Here is a 20219-nt window from a genome sequence, read left to right on the forward strand (position 1 = left end):
CCTCTGTACCACTTGGAAACAATCACATATTCCAAGATATCTGTTCTCCATTTTGAAGACCATGGAAAGAAGTTCCCATTCTTTGCCACGAGATCAAAAGCCATTTGGCAAAGCACACATTCAACTCTCTTCAGCTTTATTATCAGATACAGTTACAGGTAGTAGTCCATCCATATCAAATATTTGCTATTTACCACTGCCTCACTGCCCCAAATTTCTACTTATCTCCATTATCTAGAACCTAAGACCTAATGAATACTCAATATTCAGTAAAATAATAAAAAGTTGGCATTCAAGTTGATGTTCAGCATTGATGGATACTCCGTATAATGATCCCTTACTCATCACGGAAGTTTCTGGAGGTCACTCTCCTTGGGGATCTGGCATACCACAAACTCCAGACAATTTTCTGCAACAAACAGAAAGTATAAACCATGCCCTATGGGGCATCACATGCTCAGAGGTCAGCAGTTAGCATGACAGTTTAAAACTAAGATGAACACAGCTGGGTATGTTACTTTCTGGTCAATATTCACATATTCTGCACACTCCCAAACCTTCACCTCACCCACGCCACTACACACACACACACACAAACACACATAAACACCAAATACATTGGCTTTATGTTAAAAAAAAAAAATGTGACTCAGCAGATAAAAGATGGAATAGCCTACTTACAAAGTGTGCACTTTTGGGTCAGACAAATCTGAGATCACCTACTGGTTCTACCTTCTACTCTCAGAATATAAGTTCTTCGACTTCAGCAATTTTGGTCTTGCAATTCATTGCTCTATTGTCAGGACCTAGGCTAGACTGTGACATATGACTGGCACTTAAAGATTACTGGCTGAGTGAATAGGTAAGATCGGCAGCATCAAAAACTGGGCACAGAGCATTTGACATCCCCAAACCAGTGATGCTGAAGTTGCTATGCAATTCAGACTCCTTATGAAGAGAGAACATGTGAAAAAATATAGCTCTGTGTCACCAACAAAATAGAATGCAAACACTGACCACAAACTTCTATACACTGTACAAGTCCCTGATTAAAAAATGAAGAAGTATGCAGTAAATTATGTGATCTGGTTTTCAGAATAACCATTCCAAATTTACTAAATCCAAAAACAAAAGAGATTACTTTTTTTTTTTTTTTTTTTACCAGAAACCTTCTCCGTTGGAGAGAAAGACAAAGTGAAACTAATTAAAATATTTATCTAGTAATGAATATGCAGAGAGATGACAAGAGTGTTGGGCTTGGAGTCAGATGGACCTAAATTTTAATCCTAGACAACCTAGACAGCATATTAAAAAGCAGAGACGCTACTTTGCTGACAAAGGTCCGTCTAGCCAAAGTCCTAGTTTTTCCAGTAGTCATGTATGGATGTGAGAGTTGGACTATAAAGAAAGCTGAGTGCCGAAGAATTGATGCTTTTGAACTGTGGTATTGGAGAATACTCTCGAGAGTCCCTTTGACAGCAAGGAGATCAAACCAGTCCATTCTAAAGGAAATCAGTCCTGAATATTCATTGGAAGGACCGATGCTGAAGCTGAAACTCCAATACTTTGGCCACCTGATGTGAAGAACTGACTCATTTGAAAAAGACCCTGATGCTGGGAAAGATCGAAGGCAGGAGGAGAAGGGGATGACAGCAGATGAGATGGTTGGAAGGCATCACCGACTCAATGGACATGGGTTTGAGTGGACTCCTGGAGTTGGTGATGGACAGGGAGGCCTGGCGTGCTGCAGTCCATGGGGTCACAAAGAGTCGGACATGACAGAGCAACTGAACTGAACTGAAATTTTAATCCAGCTCTGGCATTTATTGATAGTATGAATGACTGTGGAAAAGTTTTGCCTGCAAAAAGAAGATAATTATATACCTCATGTGGTTTTTATGAAGAATAAAAGAGATAATGCATTAAAGTTCTAGTACACAGGCTGGCAAAAGATAGATAAATTCTCAATAAATGTTAGATCTTATTATTAGAGTGCCTTCTTGACAAATATTATGATAGATATTTCACATTTTAATTTTTTTAAATATTTTTAGAGAAGATTCAGCAGCATCCATACTTCTAGGAGTTTCTGAAACTGTTGATAGAAAAAATATCAGAAACTTACTTCACTCATGGAGTCAACTTGCATATGAGATCATCATCCAATCTTCCTCTATTATGTTGAGCAAAATTATTTTCCCAGAGTGATCCACCTTTAATCCAGCCATAAAGAGTTGCAGTTCCCAATTTTAATTGACAAATCTAATTACTGTGATGAGTTTATTTATAGTCACTATTCAATATCTATTGATAGTTTCTTGACCTTGAAGAGTATCATCTAATTAACGTGGCAATATGTGTTAATGGATTTTTAAATTACTTCACACTGGATAAAAGGTAAAATGAAAAAGGGAAATTCATTTTCAGAAAGAAGAATCACAATGGATGAAAACAAGCCTTACACATGGCACTAGATATGGAACATGAAGGATTTCCTTGGTATGCATTTGATGTTGTGGTGTATGAGGGCAAGTTATTTTATAGAAGAGGTGGTACATGTTTGGGGAGTTCTGTCAGGAACATTGTTAATCAACTCTGCCTCAATATAAAATACTTTTTTTTTTAATTTAGCTCAGAAAAAAAGATTAAATGAAATGGTAAGTTTGGGGACCTAGTTCATTAAGAATGATATCCCTGTAGGAAGAGGAAGACCCCAGGGATGAACGTTCACGGAGGGAGACCAAGTGAGGACACAGTAAAAAGACAACCAGTGAGAAAGACCTCAGTAGAAACCAAACCAGCCAACACCTTGAACCCCAGAACTATGAGAAAATAAATTTTTGCCTGTAAACAACCCAATCTGTGGTATTTTGTTATGACAGCCCTAGCAGGCTAACACAGGGAGCTATGTGCCAGCAACTGGTGCAGTAGCTAGCACAGAGTAAGTGTTCAACTTAGAAAGAAAGAAGGGGTAGATGAAGTAAGAAAGGAAACAGGAAGGAGGATAAAAGGAAGAGGTTTCTTACAGATGGAAATTCGTGTCCACAAGACCCAAATTCAGAAGGTCTAGTCCTTTTTCACTGCAGCGAATGCTGTGACACATTTCAGTTCCAGAACCTGGAAGGCACTTGGTTCGCATCTGCCTTGCAAAAACTTTCAACCTTTTATGTTTATTTACCATTCAGCGCTCGGAGGATGGTAATTTCATCATTCATGGGGCCCAAATCGACATGTCTAAAACCAGTAGTTACATTTAAAGAGAGAAAAGTAAACTAACACCTGTGAAATTCCTATTTTGCTTCTAGCAGTTTATTAAGAAATATTTTATGTTTTGAAAAGAAGTCGGTTAGCCGGGCTACACCTTAAGAATTTGCACAGCTACCATAGATTATTCTACTCTGATATCTAATCTTTTTAAAATAAGGGGCTTTCCTGGTGCCTCAGGGGTAAAGAATCAGCCTGCCAATGCAGGAGTCATGGGTTCGATCCCTGATCCGGAAAGATCCCACATGCCTGCAGAGCTACTAAGCTCAGCTGCCACAACTGTTGAGCCTGTGCTCGAGAGCCCAGGAGTCCCAACCACCAAAGCGGGCACGCCCCAGAGCCCATGTTCCAGAACAAGAAAGGCCACCACAGTGAGCAGCCCACACACAGCAATGAAGAGGAGCCCCACTTTCCACAGCCAGAGAAAGCCTGTGTGCAGCAGAGAAGACCCAGCACCGCCAAAAATGAAACTACAAATAAACACAGAGGTGAGAAGCTATGAGGGGGAGATTTTTAAAGATTTTCTTTTTATTTGGAAATGACATTTTCTTTCATAACAGAAAATATGAGAAAGGAAATTGTACCTCTGGAATTTAGGAAATACTCGCTTTCTTGGCATAAGATAAATGGGAATGAACCACTGCAGTGAGAACTATCGCTAGTACCGTGAAGTATAGCAAAGTTGTTGCAGGAAGGGGGACCCATTCCAGGCCCCCAAACTGGGCTCTTGTCTAACACTCGGAAATGAATTTTCTGAGGAGACACGTGTGCTGAGAAAGCAAGAGATTTTAATGGGAAAGGGCACCCGGGTGGAGAGCAGGAGGGTAAGGGAACCCAGAAGAACAGCTCTGCCACATGGCTTGCAGTCTTGGGTTTTATGGTGAAGGGGTTAGTTTCCGGGTTGTCTTTGGCCAATCATTCTGACTCAGGGTCCTTCCTGGTGGTGCCCACCTTGTTCAGCCAAGATGGACGCCAGAGAGGAGGATTCTGGGAGGTGGTCGGACAGGTGGTGTCTCCTTTTGACCTTTCCCGAATGCTTCCGGTGGGTGGTGGCTTATTAGTTCCATGTTCCTTACCAGGACCTCCTGTGGTAAAACAACTCATGCAAATGGTTACTATGCTGCCTGGCCAGGGAGGGCGGTTTCAGTCAGTGTGCTTGCCCTAACAAAGTGATGTTCAGTGAGGCTCATTGTATACGAAGATGTTTCAGTCAGATGCACTCAGGCACAGTTTTAGAATGGTTCTTCATTATTTGAAAAGAAGCTGGCTAATAACCTATTTAAAACCATATCTTTTATTCTTTATTTTTTCCATCAGCAACAAGGGTTGAAGGAGGCAGCACAGCTAGAGGAGACAACAGAAGACCTTCCCAGGTGATTTGGAAAGCCAGACCTTGGCTAGGTGGCAATCACACGGGCACAATCATCTCTCAGGTCCATCTGTGAGGCACTCACAGTTCATGGCTGAGTCCCTACTGATTCTGTGACCCTGTGGATTCCAGAAGTGCCTGCTTGAAGGAAAGTATCTCTCCTTTTCTGTTACCTGAATCTTTTGATATATATGGCCTGCTAATTGATTTATTTTGGCAGTTTTATCAATATTATGTCTGATCCCATCATTTAAAGCCATTGAACAATTTGAAGGGAAAAATAGTATATATACATGTGTATGTATGTGTATGTATGTATGTATACATATTTGCATGTGTGTGGGTATATCTGAGTATATGTGTGTGCACGTGACTGTGTGTCTTAGAGACAAGGGAAAAACAGAAAAAGAAAAAAAAATATTTCCATTAAAACATTCTCAGATTTGTTTATGCAACTCATTCATTTCAACCTCAGAAAACCACCAAACCCACCACAAATTACTCTGGTCAAAAATTCAGTAGCTTGTTTGGCTACTGAATCTATTTTTATAAAATTAGTTTAATTTTTATCCACTTAACCTCCCTACTTTCCTAACATACTTTGATCTACTATAACAACCCTAAATACTAAGACCCAGGTAAAATCCTTTTTTAATTTTTATCAGAGTTTTCCTACTCAAGTGAGCCCTGTGTTATAGTCTACATAATCTATAATCTCAAGTAAACAAGTTGGCAGGCAATGTGAGTGAATAAGTGTAAATACGTGGTATCTGTGTATGTTTCTCGTTTTCCTCACACCTAATACAGTCATGAATATGAGAAATAATCTTCCTCCTAACTCTACCGAAAGGGAAAAAACCTCTAGAAGCAGAAGGATATACTGGCACACAACATTCATGTGGGCGATAAACGGGAGTGGTGGGGACTGTGGCAAATTGAAGAACGATGCCACTTCCAAAGTAAACAGGAGCTACTCAGCTGCAGACACTGCCCCCTCATAAGATCATAGGTTGAGGATATACAACTCTTCCGAATTATCAAGAGAAGAGAAACTCTGAATATTTATATAAAATATCTGTCTTTGAATACTGGCAATTAATTAAAAATTCTTGTAAATACACAAAAACTTTTCTAAACAACATGCAGGCAAGAGTATGGTCCAAACATCTAAGGGCCAAGTTTAGCCCAAGTCATCATTTGCCGCCTCTGAAATAGACATTCATAATACATACAGCTTTAGGGCATCTCCTATTACTATCTAAAACAGTTAGGACTGTGTAGCATACACACTCCAATGCCTAGCTGTCTGGGTTTAAATTCTGTTCCTCCATTAACTTGCGGGATAATTTGGTCAAATGACCTAACCTCTCTGTGCCTCAGTTTCCTCCTTTGTAAAATGCAGATATAAACAGGATTTTTAAAAAGACTAAATGAAGCCCTATTAGTACAGAAATTCAGTTCAGTTCAGTCGCTCAGTCGTGTCTGACTCTTTGCAACACCATGGACTACTGATTTTCATAAACAAAAGCAAAACTGCAGTGCCTTATATACAAATTTGAAATATTTCAGATTCCATTATGTGTCATGTTGCTTAAGACTGCCTGCTTTTGAAACTAAAGATCAATTACTGCTTTGTGGTTTAAAATTCAAACAATGCTATAACAGACAGCAGGGAGATGAATCCAATCAATCCTAAAGGAAATCAACCCTGTATATTCATTGGAAGGACTGATGATGAAGCTGAAGCTCTAATACTTTGGCCACCTGATGTGAAGAGCCAACTCTTTGGAAAAGACCCTGATGCTGGGAAAGATTCAGGGCAGGAGGAGAAGGGGGAGACAGGATGTTCAGAAATTAGAATAGCTTAAATCACAGGGTGATTATTCACTATAAGATGGCTGTTATTAAATTTCATATTGAATTATAACTTATGGTATTTCTTTGATAACTTCTCCCTCACTAAACTGTAAATGTCTTGAAAGTATCATTTTATACAATGTGACACTTAACATAGCTTCTTTTTCTAGAAGGACCTTAGTATTCTTTAAGCCCCAAATGTAGCAGAAATCTTAAAAAGACATTTTAAGAGACTGACTGGAAATAAGGTCATGATACTCCCTGTCCTTGCCTTTGTTCTACGTATTTAAATCTACTGTGAGGCCAGCACATTGCATGAGTCCATGTCAATTTGTTCTATGATCAGTTATAATGAATGTTTTCCAAGTCACAGACATATAATTTCCTCTTTGATATATTCTATCCAGTCTGCAGTACGACAGACAGGCACTATTTCATGTCCTTTTCTTTTCTCCTTTTGAAAAGACTGGGAGAGAGTTAGGGTTAGATAGAACAGTAGGTACACGCAGGGCAGACGTGTGTGACTGGAGCCCCTGGGTCTTTCTCACCTGCCTTTACTTAAATTGGCAGAGGTTACATCACAAAAACCTGACAGGGGGCTTGTAAAAATGGAGCCATTATTATCCTCATTCTTTTCTTCCACGATAATCCTTGTTCCCTTTGAAAATAAAGAGTAGGTTCCAGAAAGGGAGTGTTACAAAACGGAACCCCCATATTTCGCAGCATGAGATTCAGAATTCTGAGACCGGTAACACAAATAGAGCTTTACACGACAGACTACGATAATGACTGAACCTCAGAACTTTGGGAGACAGGCGCTAACACATAAAGTTAAAGGCATGTCCTGGTCCAATCTAAACTTCTCTCCTCCCCGAATGATATTTTAAAATGTTGAATACAACCATCACAAATCATGTGTCACTAAGCAATCAAAAACCTTCTCCTAAGACTTAGTGGATTGAAAGTAATACAATGGAATGGGGCCAGAGAAAGTGAAAATGTGAGAGGGCTTAAAATATACTGATATTAATACTAAGGTTTTTCAGAGGAAACTTTTATTGTTAAAACAATAGTCATCAGCCTTGGGCCACCTTGCTGCATAAGTGCTCACAGGCTACATGTGGGTTTATGTGAAAGGAGAGGGGAGAGAGAGAGAATGTGGAAAAGATAAGGTTTTGGAAGAAGCCAAATGAATCATGAAAGCTTAATGAAGAATTACATAAACTACGTAGATAAACATCTCTTGAAAACTTGGCTTAAACAAAGGTGAAATCTGAAGGAAATTAACCATATCAGAATTTTCAGTACTCAACAGTTTCTTCAAATAAATATTCACTGACTGTTTAGTCTGTTCCAGGCATTGGACTTGATTTTGGAGACAACAATGCAAATGAGACGCAGTATCTGCCCTTGAAGAGCCACTGATTCCAGTGTTTGTACCTGTGTGTTGGGAGTAAGCTTACCCAAAAATGGAGGCAGGGTGGGAGGGAGGGAGAGAAGAAGAGAGGGATGAAGAAAGGCTGAGAAAGAAGAATGTATAGGTAAAGTCAAAGGAGACATCGGTCAGTTAGGAAACAGAAAAACAGAGAGCAGAAAGGCTTTATGTGACTTAACTTAGCTCTAACTGACCAGGCATTGCTAGACAGATGGTAACTGAAGGGTATCACTTCACAAAATTAACCTCTTGAAATGCGTATTTTGCTTCTTTTCATAAGTTCCAGAGCCCATGCCTGTTAATTTATGGGAAAACAACTCACTTACGGTCTTGCATACTGCCAGGTACTTGACAGCAACCATATCCTTAATGTCCTAAAAAGTCACTCTTAGTTTGTAAGGAAATGGCAGACAGTACTATGAAAAATATATCCCCGAGTCATACTATTCAGCTCTCTGATAAACTCTATAGACCCCAAACACAGAAAACAGAAGTCAAACACAGAAGAAAATAGGCCTAAAATGATTCAAAAGGCTGTAGACTGGAAACTACAAGAAAAGAAACTAACCCTAGATGATTTAAATTGAAAGAGATTTATTGAAAGGATATTAGATTGATATCAGACTCAGGGGAAAAGTCGGAGAAGCAGAGATGTGGATACGCAGCCAAGAATAATCCCTAAAATTATCCTAATGACTTGATGAACTGGAACACCACGGCTGCCATCTCACGGCGCTGGACTCGGCAGCTCGCTCTGTCGGCATCGCTGGTCTGTGACACCAGACTCAGGCCCTGAAAGCACTGTTCTGACCAGTGAGCTTCAACCCAGCATTGCAACTTCCACTGCCAACGAGAGAAAACTCCCCAAAGTGCCCACTATTCCGGGCTGGGCACATCTCACTTCATGGCACCTAGATCACATATCCTTGCCCTGGCTGTAAGAGGGGACGTGCTAGGGAAGTAATATCGTCACTGTCTATAATGGGAGGAGGATATGCCCCTGCAGAGACTCATAATGAAAAGGCAACTCCCATATTTGGGAATACGGTTCAAACGCTGGCCAACCAAGAGGAACAGGAAGATAGAAGGTACTTTTCTGTAGCAGAAAAGTTAGCCAAACTCGATGTTAGCCAAACTTGAATAATCCTCTGCCTTTTATTAGGTATGTGACAACTTCTCTGAGACTCATTTCCTCCTCAGGAAAACACTGCCTACATTTCTTATTTGTGGTAAGGAAAACACACACACACACATACACACTTTGGAATGGATTGTTGTTCAGTCAATCAGTCGTGTCCGACTCTTTGCGACCCCATAGACTGCAGCACGCCAGGCCTCCCTGTCCTTTACCAACTCCTGGAGCTCACTCAAACTCATGTCCATTGAGTCAGTGATACCATCCAACCATCTCATCCTCTGTCGTCCCCTTCTCCTCCCGCCCTCAATCTTTCCCAGCATCAGGCTTGTTTCTAATGAGTCAGCTCTTCACATCATGTGGCCAAAGTCTTGGAGTTTCAGCTTCAGCATCAGTCCTTCCAATGAATATTCAGGGTTGATTTGCTTTAGGATGGACTGGTTGGATCTCCTTGCAGTCCAAGGGACTCTCAAGAGTCTTCTCCAACACCACAGTTCAAAAGCGTCAATTCTTCAGTGCTCAGCCTTCTTTATAGTCCAACTCTCACATCCATACAAGACTACTGGAAAAACCATAGCTGTGACTAGATGGACCTCTGTCAGCAGTGATGCCTCTGCTTTTTAATACACTGTCTAGGTTGGTCATAGCTTTTCTTCCAAGGAGCAAGCCGTCTTTTAATTTCATGGCTGCAGTCACCATCTGCAGTGATTTTGGAGCCTAAGAAAATAAAGCCAGCTTTTTCACCCTCCTCTTTCACCTTAATCAAGAGGCTCTTGAGTTCCTCTTCACTTTCTGCCATTAGGATGACATCATATGTGTATCTGAGGTTGTTGGTATTTCTCCCAACAATCTTGCTTTGCCAGGGCTTTTTCTTTCTTGGTATCTTTTAAAATAGGAGAGACATTTCATTTACCACGAAATATTTACGTATTATTTGGCCTAAAGAGAACGAACAAAAAACATGTAAAATTCATTCCTAAAAGATTCAGATACACTCAAGAACTGTGTGAAGATGTGAAGTAGAGGGGTGTCTATGCTGATTACCCGGCATTATGAGTTTTCAATGAAACCAAAATCTTGCCCCCCCAAAAAAAAACAAAAAAAAAACAAAGAAGGAACAAAAGCCTAGATGGGGAAGAAAAGAACATTCCTGAAGAAAGCAGAAGGGGAGGCTTTGCAGTGCTGGCAGTTTCTCCTCTCCCTTCTTGCCTCTGTGTGAGCAAGCAGACATCGCAAAGCAGCTCTTTATTCAGCCGACTACGTTTGCTGATCACCAGGACCAGCAAACATTTGGGAACAAGGCAAAGACCGCCCTTTTCAGTTTCCCCCTGAGTGAAGGCTCCTTGGCAGGGCCTCTGAGGCTTTGTAAGGGCTTAGAGGAGCCTGCAGAAATCATCTCAGGCAAGGCGAAGGGGTCACTGAGGGGACCCACCCAGGGACATCCATTAAGGGGTTTTGAGGAAAAAGAGGTGCCACTGTTTTCCACAGAAATCTCTGAAGTTAGGGGGCTGCACAGAGAATGTGCCCTAGGAACCAAAGCCCATCTCAAGTGTTACACCGGAGAGCCAGCGTCAGAGACCCGCAGCACCAAATGTCACCAGGCGTCCTTGTTAGACGGACAGGAGGCGATGGCCGGTCACAGAGGTGCCCCAAATCCTCACAAGGAGCACCCTGTCCTTCAAGTGAGCCGTCGGCCCTCGCCTAAACCCCAGGCCTCAGCGAACACAGGTGAGCGCGGGTGCAGAACACCACCCCTCCACTGAAAGGCACTGATCACAATAAATACTGAATGTGTCCTGAAAAAAAACTCTCTGCACAAATTGAGATATTTTTACTGTAAAGATCAAGCTTCATTCCTCAGCCTTACCCGTGGGTGGTGGAACAGAAAATAATGTTAGCAAGATATTAGGGGAAAAAACCTGTTTGTATGTTTCTGATTTGAAAGTATTCAAGGTATGGCTTTTATAATTATTTGACTGTCTTATGTGAAGGAGCCTAGGAGAGAGGGTATATGAAGGGAACAGAATAAAAAACTGAAGCCGGTCAGCCGTCGCTCAGTTGAGGAAATTTTATCTAACAGAACTGATTCTATCTGGTACTAGGACACCTTCCAATTTCAACAACAACAAACACAAAGAAAATGTTTCTGTGGATCCTAAATAAATATATTGTTCAGTGCCCTTCCAAGAAAAGAAATTATTATACCTGAACTTTGTTATCCATTCCAGTAGAACTCAAATTATTTAAGCTGAACTTTGTTGATTTTTAGCTAAAAAATACTCAAATCTTGACTGACAGTGCTGTTTACTCTAACGTACTACTAACAATAACTACATAAATAATAGCAATAATTCACAGTACACAATGTGTCTTTGCTCTGAGAAACTCTAAAGAACCTCACATTTACTATGTTCCTGCTCACAGGCGTCCCTGTGAGGACTGGAAATGAACCAGAGTGTATTGATTGTGCTGTACAGAAAAAGACCCACCGAGGTTAAGTACTAGCCCAGGTCTGTGGCAGACCCCTGATAGACATCTCTAAAGGCAACTACATAAACCAGCGTTGAGCTGAACCCAGTTATAACAGAGCTGATGAAGGCCCACATCTGCACAACACAGGAACTGGACCTCCTCAGCAGAGTCATGAAATCTTTGCCCTGGGCGAACCTCAGTCTCTCTCTAAAGAACCTTAAATCAACCCGTCAGCCTCTGTCATTTTACTTTCTTCAGGTTGTTAGGGCTGCGGTGCCTTTCTGGTCTGCGTCAGGCTAGATGCTTTGGCCAAGACAACGGGCAATTTTGCTCCCCAGGAGTGTGACTACAAGGACTTGCCTGACAGTAAAGTAATTCTTCAACTGAAGGAAACTTTTTTTATCACAATATTTGAAGATCACAAAGTTCCCTTAATGTGTGATCACTGTAAAATTACTGTTAAAGACTATTTTAATAAAAAAGATACTATCAAGTTCACATCTGATTGGCTAATATTTTTGCCTTTTTAATTTGATCCTACCTGCCCTCATATCTGTATGCATACTTTCCACTTCCGATATTTGTCTTTGGCTAACGATTTTGGTGACTTGGAGCTATTGCCAAGATCTCTTTCAACACGTTTTTTATTCTGGTTTTTGTCCATTATTTACAAAAATCTACACTTTCCAACTCATCTTGTCACTTCTTTCTTTAATTAAATATGGAAAATCTTGGCTAAGAGCTAAATTTTCTAAGACAACAGATTATTTGAATACAAATTGTAGCAAGAATTTGAGTATGCTGACAAGCTGATGGAATGTATTTTTCTCCTAACTACAATGGATTTTCAAAATTACTTTAGCTTTATTTGCTAAAAGGACAAATTCTTTCAAATCCTTGCTAAGACAGTCAATGGGCTTCATCTATTGAAAAATGGAGTCGTTTCCCCGGTTTTCCTGAGAGTTTATAAAGTCCCTCTCTACTAACACCTGCCTTCCCTCCCCATTGCCATCAGTATAGACTGAGGGGAGGCCTGATGTCCAAGAAGCTGCCTTCTCACACACACAGACACACAAGTAGGGGCCAGCAAAAGCGCCGTGCACTATACTCATGAATTGCAATAATCAGGAATTTCATTGTCCGCAGTGCAGTTATCAACCAAGTCGTGTTTGGTAATGTTAAGCAATCAGGAGACAGTGTCACATTCTAGCTTCCCTATAGGGAGCTGTTTTTATCTCCTTATATTATCATTCCTTGTGAAATTCCTTCAACTTATTCTTCTAAATTATACGTAGGGAAGCAGCATATAGGGAAGCATATAGAGTTCCATGTTCTAATTCTGGTTCAACCATCATTCACTGAGAATCGGTTTCCTTAGCCATGCAATGGAGGCAATGATATTCACCCTCTGTCTCTAGAAAAGCTTTAAGAATAAAACAATGCAAAAGAGCTTGGTCTATGATAAAGAACCACTAAAACAACTGTACATGTAATGCTGATTTTTTTTTTTTCAACAAACCAGGAGTAGATGTACTCTTTTCTCAAGGAGTAAACAGCACTTTTCAAACCCTAATAAATGTCAAGGTTATAAAGGTACAAATACCACTTGTAAAGTTCAGCATAAAGGTAAATAGGGTGGCTTATTAGCATCCACAAGAACTGCAAGTAATTTGAACCTAATAAATATCCTGAAAATATCCATAAGAAAATAGCTCATCATGTAAAAAAAAAAAAAGTCTCTTTTAATGTCATACTCTACTGGTTTCTTGGGCAGGCAGCTAGTTTACCCTTTTCACTGTTTTTTGATGCCACTATCTTCAGCAATAGAGTCTATCTAGTACACAAGTGAGCTTTGAAGTAAGACAGCCTAGATTCAAAGCCCTTCTCCCCACATATTTCTTCTGTGACTTTGGGCAAAGTACATAGCCTCTCCATGCCTCAATTTCTTTAACTGTAAGATAGAAAAGGTCAATGCCTGCTGCATAATAAATGCAGATTAAATGAAATCGTGAAGATGAAACGCGTAGCACAGTATCTGAGGTACAGTACCATGACAAAAACGCTAGTTATCAACACTGTTAGTGATGATTACCATGCTGCCGCTGCTCAGTCACTCCGTCGTATCCGATGCTTTGCGACCCTATGGACTGGAGTCCTCCAGGCTCCTCTGCCCATGGGGCTTTTCAGGCATGAATACTGGAGTGGGCTGCATTCTTTCCTCCAGGACGTCTTCCCAACCCAGGGTTTGAACCCACGTCTCCAGCATTGCAGGCGGATTCTTTACCACTGAGCCACCAGGGACGCCCCAATGGTCATTATAATGGCTAATATTTATGATGTATTATTAGAACATATCTGTACATTAGGAATCTTCATAATCACTTTAATACTGAACAACCTAGTATATAAGCATGTGCGGTTCTGGAAGGGAGCAAGAGGTTTCAGTGCAGGGAAACATAAACAGGACAGTTTCTCGCCACTGGTTTGCTTTGAATAGGCATAAGTTAGTTACAATAAATTCCTAAGAGTCTTTTTTCTCTCTCTCAGTTGTCAATTAAATCATCCAGTGTGGCAGAATTCTTGGAAACTTCCAAGCTCTAAGTAGGATTTTGAGGTGCTCTACCACAAAAAAAGGTATAAGAAGATATCTAAAATAGGTAAATAAAGGTATAAGTATATAAAATAAAGTTTAAGTTAGTTAGAAGTTGGAAACACATTAACAATTATATATGACAAGGCACACAAGTCTTTTGAGCAGAATGCCTACATTCTAAGTTATAAGTGACAATAGTCATAATGCAGGCGAAATATGGCATCCACTTTTCATGATTTATAGATTTATGTGAAAACACAGTATCTCCTCCCAGGGACATTACTCCCACATACATTAACACACGTGGGGTGGAGATAATAAACAACCAGTATGCATGGAGATTAGAGTCCTGCCCCTTCTTCCAAAAATTAAAAGAAACAAACACTGTTTCATAAATGTTCAAGTCCAGAAAAAGTACATATTTGAGAAAAAAACACCGTGTATGTTTATCACTAAAATAGTCATAGAAAAGTCTGTAGGAGGCATATTTCAATAATTCAGAACTGCTTTCAGTCCCTGAAAAATTATTTACTCTTTTTAATTTGGAACTTTTCCACTTGCTGCTCCCTCTACCTGCAATATTTGTCCATCCGCAACCAACTCCTATTTTTACTGGGTTAACTTCTCTTTATTCTTGACTTCTCAGTTGAAATGTCTTTTCTACTGGCAAAACTTCTCAGACAGCCCATGTGAAGATGAACTCCCCTTGCTAAGGACTCACATGCCCTGTACTTCACCTCAGATGTGCACCTTCACACTATATCTTACCCCTTATTTATCTGTATCCCCAACTAGACAGAAAGCTCAAGGAAAGCAGGAGTTGTGTGCATACTATTATCACTGCATCCTAAGCACTTAGCATGTGTCTGATACTCTGTAGGTTCCTGTTTAATATTTGCTGAAAAATTGTAAATGCTCTCAAATTTTAACATCACTTCCAAATTGCCTCTAAGCAAATACAGTTATTATGTGCTTTGTAAATAACTTCATTGTTTGCTTTTTCAAATAAATATATAATATGCCATATTGTATGGTATAGTCTCCATTATGGTTTTATATTTTTCAACGCCAACAACCAAGAATCCTTTTAGTAAATACTTAAAAATAAACAATCAGACTTAGCTTCATTTTTCTTTGCCAGGAAATAAGCTCAAAGGACTTTCAAGGGCACTTCAGCCATTTTTGCATTCTCAGATACCAAGGGAGACACTTACTCCAGGTTTTAGTCAGAAAATGCATGATGTAGAGGAGGGATGAATGGCCAGGAGGCAGAAAAAAGGCCTGGCTTGTCTTTCTCGTCTTAGCAAACTATGTAAACAGAAAGTCACTGAACTTCTCCAACTGTCTCACGTGTCATAGAATGATAAGACTGGCTCAGGCAGTTTCTAAAAGGGAAACATTTACATGAAATTAAAACAGAAAGAATACAGTCAACTACGCAAAAACTTGTCAAGAAACTGGTTTTTGGAATCTGGTTTAAAACCAAGGAAACTGAGGATGAAACAACATACCAAGGAGGAAGAGGTCTGAGCAGTGGGCCCTCCAGCAGAACAGGAGGTGGAAGCTCACTTGGGTCCTCAGCAGGGCAGTGCAGTGAGCGGCGGGCAATCCAGTGATGAGGTCTGCACACCGGGATACTTACACCCCTGGGTGGTCAATCCCATCCCCGATTTGTCTGATACCGCCTAAGTTCTCATTCATCCACTCAGGTCTAGTGTTAAAAGAATGTCTGATTTGTTCATTCTAATCTGGTTTAATAGATACAAATCTGGACTCTAGAAACACACATGCACACTAATTAATAAGGTAGTTCACAGTACTATTGGGTAACGGGCAGCAGTTACTGCTTCAGGCCCCGAGAGCTCTGCTGGACAGATTACTACTTCTTTCAGTGCACAAAGCTGAATTCTGCATGAAACCACATCTGCATGATCTTAGCTTATAATATTATTATGCCAAGATTCTTTCCTCATTTTAGCTAGGTTTTTTTTTTTTTTTTTTGATGGGTTATTATCATGCAAAACAGAAAGGAACATAAAGAACAGATTTTTTCTTGATGATTGCTTTGGACTAGTTTTCCCAGCAACTACTAACACGTATCTTTTCCTGTTCAGTGATATTCCATGATAAATGTGAGGATTCTCATGTATAGATGGGGGTAACGATGTGAGTTAGGAGACAACAATGGACCAGCTGGCCCTCTCCTCAGAGAACCATCAGCGAAGCTGGAGTGCCCGCAGAGTCCAAAGAAAGTTACTTATTTGGAGGCAATTCTGGAAGGAATGAAACCATAGGAATTAGGGGAAGTGACATGGGGAACATCTGAATAATATCCCCTCATCAAAAATCTGATCTTCAAGCCTGCCACAGGGACTAAAATCTCACCATAGGGTCAGATCTTTGAGTTTAACGACTTAATTTATAGTGAAATTTCAAAGTCTGATAACATTTAAATAGTAGTGGAAAATATTTTAGCCGTTTCCAGTCATAAATATAATAACAGAAATGAGTATATCAAATGAGTCATTCCTTTAGCAAGATTCTATTGATTAGGGCACCAAATAATACAATTTAGAATGATAGGGAGATGGAAAGAAGAAGGGAAAATAGCTCCAGGATAGAGTTGCCTATTCCAAAGACAAAATCAAGGTAGGAATACCTGAAAGATGGTAAGAGTTAGTGCAGGTAATGAGCACTGATAAGGGGAAATGTCTACTTCCTAATTTTGGTAATGTTTGAAGAAACAGCCTTGGCCTTGAAGCAACGTTCAATGCATTCATTCATTCAACAATTTATTAAGTACTAACATGCTCCAGGCACTGTTCTAGGTACTTAGAATATCAGCATTCACAAGAATCTCTTAATAGGGAGGCAGCCCGCAACTGCAGGAACAGAAGCACATGAAAAATATCCAGAGGACATAATGGCCAAAGCTACACAAGCTTGGGTGAGATGGCAGGGAAAGTCTTTTTGAAAGAAGTGACATCTATCGAAATAATTAGAAATAACACAAAACCACACCCACGTATAAGAACCCTCCAGCATTGTCTCTCAATGAAGACTGGATTGGAACTGATCTTTCACTGACCTCCACACGTGTGTCTTTCAGAAGCCTACCATCTACAGCGATGAGAGTGATGGTGTGTGGACAAGAAAGACACTAGAATCTTGAGAGAATATGAGATCTCTGAGGGCTTTAAAAGAAAAAGAAAGTAAGTTAAAACAAAATCCAATGACGTTTTATGATTCCAAAGTTACCATTCTTCATTAACCATTAACCATTCAATACCATTAACATTCTTCAGTTTTACAGGCTTTCGGTTGTATAAAGTTGAGCAAAACTATATTCTGGAATGTCCAACTTTATAAGGATGAAGACATATATAATAGTATGATAATGAAGTAAGTTCTTCCTTAGAGTATTTGGAAGTGTTCCCTGAAAAAATGTACCTCTGAATCCAAAGTCTCCAAACGTTTACCTCTTTTTCATTTTTCAAGACAGTTTCCTCTAAGCCAGATGATGGCTGTGGACCCTAATTTATAAATAACATAAAAGCAACATTTTAATAATATAGCAGCCTGAATTTAGGCACAAATGCTTTTTTCTATTTATTATAGAATGATTTGGCTAGTGATGTGATTTGAAATGATTAGTTTATTTTGCACGCGAATCTCCTAGCCCTTAAATGCCAGGCCTCTGTCAAAAAGAAACTTTAGGAAGGAAACGTCTCTGTTTTGGAGGAAAAGTGGTCCAGAGAAAGCTACAGAAGCACAGACAAAGGATATAGGACCACCTAGGGACCTGCCGATAACCAAAGCAACAGTTCAACAAAGAAAACAGGGAAAATATCGATAGTAAACTCTTAAAAAAAAATTGAAGTACCTGGGGAGGAAACTGGGAGGTGAAATATGGGTTCAGCTATTAAAAGGAAGGTGAACCTATAAAACTGCACAATTTGGGATTGACTTGAGTAGAATGTGTGGGGTGGACAAATGGGTGTGTGCCAATTATTAACCTATCACCCCTCGGCTAGAAACCCAGCCTTCCTCCTTAAGGTACTGAATCCACACTTTACAATGGTTCGCTTTTGCCAGCTGGTCAAAACGGGGCACGGAGAGACCTGCAGCTCTGGAATAAGAAGCAGTAGTTGACATTCTTCTGCACATTTGTTCTCTGTTTCCGTGTGGCAAAGAGAAGACCAAGATAATGTGGACACACAGTGCCCCCCACAGCATTCTCTGAAGCACTGCCCACCCCCAGGCCAGCCTCGGGTTTCTGTGAGGAGACCCCAGTAGAATACAGTGTATTGTGGGCAATCATGCTCTCCCATTTGAGGTCACCACCTCAGCCTTATGGGGATCTCCCCCTAAATCCTTCCTGATTCACTAACTCTACAACCACAGAGATGGTAGCTAGCTTCTGCAATTGCTAACTCTGTTATTCCTTCAAATTTTCTTTACCTTTTTTATCGAATTAATAATGATTATATTTTCCCTGCTCAAAATATTACTGTAGAATTTTTTAAATTTATTTTTTTCATTTATTTTTATTAGTTTGAGGCTAATTACAATATTGTAGTGGTTTTTGCCATACACTGACATGAATCAGCCATGGATTTACATGGGTTCCCCATCCCGATCCCCCCTCCCGCCTCCCTCCCCACCATATCCCTCTGGGTCTTCCCAGTGCACCAGCCCCGAGCACTTGTCTCATGCATCCAACCTGGGCTGGTGATCTCTTTCACCCTTGATAGTATACTTGTTCAATGCTATTCTCTCAGATCATCCCACCCTCGCCTTCTCCCACAGAGTCCAAAAATCTGTTCTGTGCATCTGTGTCTCTTTTTCTGTTTTGCATATAGGGTTATCATTACCATCTTTTAAAATTCCATATATATGCGTTAGTATACTGTAATGTTCTTTATCTTTCTGGCTTACTTCACTCTGTATAATGGGCTCCAGTTTCATCCATCTCATTAGAACTGATTCAAATGAATTCTTTTTAATGGCTGAGTAATATTCCACGGTGTATATGTACCACAGCTTCCTTATCCATTCATCTGCTGATGGGCATCTAGGTTGCTTCCATGTCCTGGCTATTATCAACAGTGCTGCGATGAACATTGGGGTGCACGTGTCTCTTTCAGATCTGGTTTCCTCAGTGTGTATGCCCAGAAGTGGGATTGCTGGGTCATATGGCAGTTCTATTTCCAGTTTTTTAAGGGAATCTCCACACTGTTCTCCATAGTGGCTGTACTAGTTTGCATTCCCACCAACAGTGTAAGAGGGTTCCCTTTTCTCCACGCCCTCTCCAGCATTTATTGCTTGTAGACTTTTGGATAGCAGCCATCCTGACTGGCATGTAATGGTACCTCGTTGTGGTTTTGATTTGCATTTCTCTGATAATGAGTGATGTTGAACATCTTTTCATGTGTTTGTTAGCCATCTGTATGTCTTCTTTGGAGAAATGTCTGTTTAGTTCTTTGGCCCATTTTTTGACTGGGTCATTCATTTTTCTGGAATTGAGCTGCAAGAGCTGCTTGTATATTTTTGAGATTAATCCTTTGTCTGTTGCTTCATTTGCTATTATTTTCTCCCATTCTGAGGGCTGTCTTTTCATATTACTGTAGATTTTTGTCTTCTGGCTGGACCTGACTGATACAAGGTCACACTTAATAGTCAAGAACCCCAATTTCCTAGTAGCTTTTCTCCACCTATTAATTCAGAATGTCCAATTCCTACAATGTCCAAAACTAGCACCACCACAGCTAGATATTTCTGAGATCCATAAAGTGTCTTATACAGACTCACCAAAAAGAATACTCCCGGTGACACCTCTTTGGCATTAACCGATGCAGGGAGTATCAAACAACGGGGAACCACACTCCCCTGGGGACTGCCACTGGACCTGCGTATAATCGAAGCTCTGGAGAATTCTACGGCAAAGCACAGCAGGAGTTCTGCCTTGTCCCATCAAGGAAAAGACTCACAAAGCAATGATGCTGGAGTCCTAATGTTTTACACAGATTTTAGGGAGATTGTGCTTTATGATGGCTTCTTTTGTTTTCATCCCTCTCCTACTCAGTCTCCATGG

General features: G+C 40.3%; 1 long non-coding RNA gene across 1 annotated transcript in view; it reads right to left on the minus strand.

Moving 5' to 3' along the window:
* Positions 1–348: 348 nt before the first annotated feature.
* Positions 349–20219, minus strand: part of LOC122439484 — a 117901-nt gene continuing 98030 nt past the window's right edge. Inside the window, exon 3 of the long non-coding RNA XR_006268875.1 lies at positions 349–409. This is a non-coding gene — a long non-coding RNA (uncharacterized LOC122439484). The remainder of the gene's footprint in view (positions 410–20219) is intronic.

Source organism: Cervus canadensis, chromosome 4 (assembly GCF_019320065.1).
Source record: "Cervus canadensis isolate Bull #8, Minnesota chromosome 4, ASM1932006v1, whole genome shotgun sequence".
NCBI lineage: Eukaryota > Metazoa > Chordata > Mammalia > Artiodactyla > Cervidae > Cervus > Cervus canadensis.